Source organism: Poecilia latipinna, unplaced genomic scaffold (genome assembly GCF_001443285.1).
Source record: "Poecilia latipinna isolate Pla-1442-1.1 unplaced genomic scaffold, P_latipinna-1.0 Scaffold702, whole genome shotgun sequence".
Taxonomy (NCBI): Eukaryota; Metazoa; Chordata; class Actinopteri; order Cyprinodontiformes; family Poeciliidae; genus Poecilia; species Poecilia latipinna.
In genome coordinates this window covers 128236-131673 of record NW_015113318.1, presented here as the reverse complement: position 1 = coordinate 131673, position 3438 = coordinate 128236, and the positions used below count along the sequence as shown (strand labels likewise).

At 41.4% G+C, this 3438-nt stretch overlaps 1 long non-coding RNA gene across 1 annotated transcript; it reads right to left on the bottom strand.

Annotated features, from left to right (window-relative positions):
* Window positions 1-1676: 1676 nt before the first annotated feature.
* LOC106955076 (uncharacterized) lies at window positions 1677-2584 on the bottom strand. Its single transcript, XR_001426499.1, has 3 exons — window positions 2297-2584; window positions 2059-2134; window positions 1677-1957 (listed from the first exon to the last, which is right to left on the bottom strand). It is a non-coding gene; the product is annotated as an uncharacterized LOC106955076 (long non-coding RNA).
* Between the last annotated feature and the right edge of the window lie 854 nt (window positions 2585-3438).

Here is a 3438-nt window from a genome sequence, read left to right as displayed (position 1 = left end):
GGGTTTCTCAAACCCTTTAAACAACACTCCAGGTATGTTTGCTTTTAATGACGGAATAACATTATAACAAAAAAGTCAATTTTACACAACACTGCTCCTTTAAAAACCAAACTGCTGCCCTCAACTCTCTGCTCTTCTCGTCTCTCTACTTCTCTTACTTCCCAGGCTTTGTTCTTTTTTATAAATATGTCCAAACATTGTAATAAAATTTCTGAATAATGTCATAACTAGAGTTTAGCTGTCACACGTACAGCAAGTGACACTCGGCCGATGAAACCTGGGGAGGGGATTTGAACCTGACTGCAGAATAACACAAGCAAGCCTGACGTGACAGGATGAAGCTAACCGATGTTGTCACTGGGCTCCACTGCCCCGACAAAGTAGTGTATGTGTGTGTGTGTGTGTGTGTGTGTGTGTGTGTGTGTGTGTGTGTGTGTGTGTGTGTGTGTGTGTGTACTAGCAGTAAGACTCATTAGAGAGCAGTAATGGGAGGGGATATTGGTGGTGTATTGGTGTAATTACCTCGAGCCAACATGGAGCTCAGGACGCGTGGCGCCTCCAACACAAATACGAACGGCAGAACATAGATACCACTTTGTTCCTCTTTCACCGCCTGACCCAGGGGGAGAAAGTTCAGCCCAGTCCGTGTTTCTGGGAGCGTGTTTGGAAGGAGAGCCCTGGGAAATAAAGATTTCAAAGAGAAGACTGTGTAGGTGTGTTGGACATGTCTGCTCCAGCTCTTATCTGCTGGGTCCACTTTGACTGACTGTGATCAAATGCAGAGCTGCTTCTTTTATTGATCATGTTCTCTGGTCTTCTGCATTCAGCTTCTTCTGATCGTTTTCTTCCCCCTCTCTCTCAATACATCAATCTGTCTCCACCTAATGCCTGAGACACAGACAGACATCTCTGCTTTCTGATTCTCTGTCTTCCTTACAGAGAAACATGTTTTACTTCCAGTAAAATCCAAACATGATGTCGGTGGTGTTGTACCAGTCGGAGAAAGGGGTGTCCGTACACATCTAGTTCTTTCTCTTCAAGGTCTCTTCAAGGTGTTCAAGGTCAACAAGCACATTTGTTTTCAGGATTGATAATGGCCAGCGCCTATTTACACAGTTCCACTTGATTCTCATTTCCCTTCAGTGATCTGTCTGGGATTCTTACAATTGAGATCAATTTCTTTGGTTGAATTTCAACCGGGTCAATCAACAAACGGAAGCAGAAGTTGTGAGTCCTGCGCTTTTAGAATTGTAGTCTGCCTGTAGTTTTAGCAATGGCAGCGAAGGAAGTGAATGAAGCAGGAGGAATGTTTAAGACATTTTATTGCTGGTAAAGATGTTGTGGCCCCAATCCTGAAGACTTGGGGTAACAAAATTGTGTCTGTTAAGGCGGACGCAATATCCGGTGAGCTTCATTGAGCTGGTGCATTACATACGCCACCACCAACGTTAGCGATCAGGTAAAGAGCGTGCAGAGCATCTCGTCTCATTCTGTTAGCAGCTTGCATTTGTTTATGCTGTTTGAAAGTGATTAATATCACGCTGCTTCTCTTAACATTCAAAAGTCAATTCATGTAGCAACATTCACAGGAAACTTGTTACTAAAGAAGGGGGAATGTGTTGATGTTTCCTGTCTTCGAAGAGTGCAGAATACAAATGTGTTAAGATTTTGGGTTTCATTTGTTTTAAAAGTTTGGTCCAACAACTCTTAAACTTGAGCTCAAACTAGGTTTTGGGTTCATAGCCAAACAACTAAACCATATTTAAAGAGCAGACACACTCATCCATATTGGTAGTGCTGTGGATACCTCGTCCTGTGGAGTGCGGTGGTCCTGCTGATTGTGCTTACATGACTAGAGCCATGTTAGGTATGCAAACGGTGGTAGCCAGGGAAACTGAGGGTCAGCTGGTTGTACTGAACCTTTTCGTCACATGGAAGAACAAATTTAACCCCCGTCCTGAAACAAGAACGTGAGAGAAGCATTTGTATGCATGCCCATGTGTTTGTGGAGCCGTGTTTTTGCGGCTGCTGAATTCATTCGTTTTTGGTTGAACTCACCCAGAGCGACCTCTGCCTTCGGACGGCCCGCTCCATGCAGCGAGTCATAATTACGGCTTCTGGTAAAGCTCTGAAACTGTGCCGTGAATTTTAACAAGACAAGATCGCTCAGTTAGGATGATGAAATTAAAAGGAAGAAAGAATAACTTGGCACATGTTTCTTTCTGTCTACGCAGCTAATAGCATTCTGCAAATACCGACAGTTTCAGCATTTATTTTAAAAGTGGGGTTGAAATACCGTGGCGTTGTTGGGGTCCTGTTTTCGGGTCGCTTGTATGCATCTGAGCAAAACGATGAAATGATGTGATGTTAAAAACAGGCTGGGGAGCAACAGGAGCTGCTCTGAGGGAGAAAACTGAAAGTCTTTGGCTTCTGTCTGCTACCTGTTGATCCGATGTTCACCAGTACATTGTAGAGCCATAAAGGTGAGTAAAAAGATGAGCGAAGACTCGGATTGTTCAGCTCAGTGGCAGATTTAGCTTTAAAAAGCCCCGTTTACAGAGGCTACGGACCTCGATGCATCCCGAATCTTAATTTCTCTCCACAGCTTCTGGTAGACTCTACCAGCAATAGGAATAGTTTTGGGCCCAACTCTAGCTAGAGAAAAGCGCTGATGCTTTTTGATTGGCAGTGTGTAGCAACAGGTTAGGGAGGGTTGGTACTTCAAGTTATTTACAGTTCATCTTTCCTCCAGGTCATCCCTCCTTGGTGTTTTTATCCTATAAATCCAGATTAGTTGGTCCCAGAGGTTCAAAGTGTTAGCCAGATCATCTTAAAACAACTCCAATCTAAAAAAAAGTCCATGCAGACGGTATTTTATGAACCTTTCAACCATCAGCGCATTAGCATTAGGTAGTTATTTAAACAGGAACTTATGATTATTTAAACAGGAAATGGAGCTAAGAGCCCATGGAAACCAAATGAGAATGGAAGATTCCTAAATAGAAAATAAGACAGAGAAAAAAAATTAATATAATCCTTAACCACTATAATATTAACATTTTTAATCCCACTTTTACATTAAACAGTTACTCTGACTGGAAATGTTTTACATTCAGTTCTGTTTTTGTTTGATTCAGGAAGGTCACTGATGACGCACAGCCTCCAATCTAAACTGTCTGTCTAAATAATAATATTCTTCTTTATAAATGACAACCCAAAGGAAACATTTCAAGCCTTTAAAAGTTTCAGAAAAAATGATTCTCAATGATACATAAGTTTGGTTAATTTTATTGGACTTAATGTTATTTTCAAACTTAGGGACAAACTAATCTGGATTTATTTTAGATGAACACACAAAGTGAGTGTTATCTACTTGACTGAATTCTGAGTTACCCTTTCAGAAAATTAATAGTCAAATATAAATACCTAATAATAGTC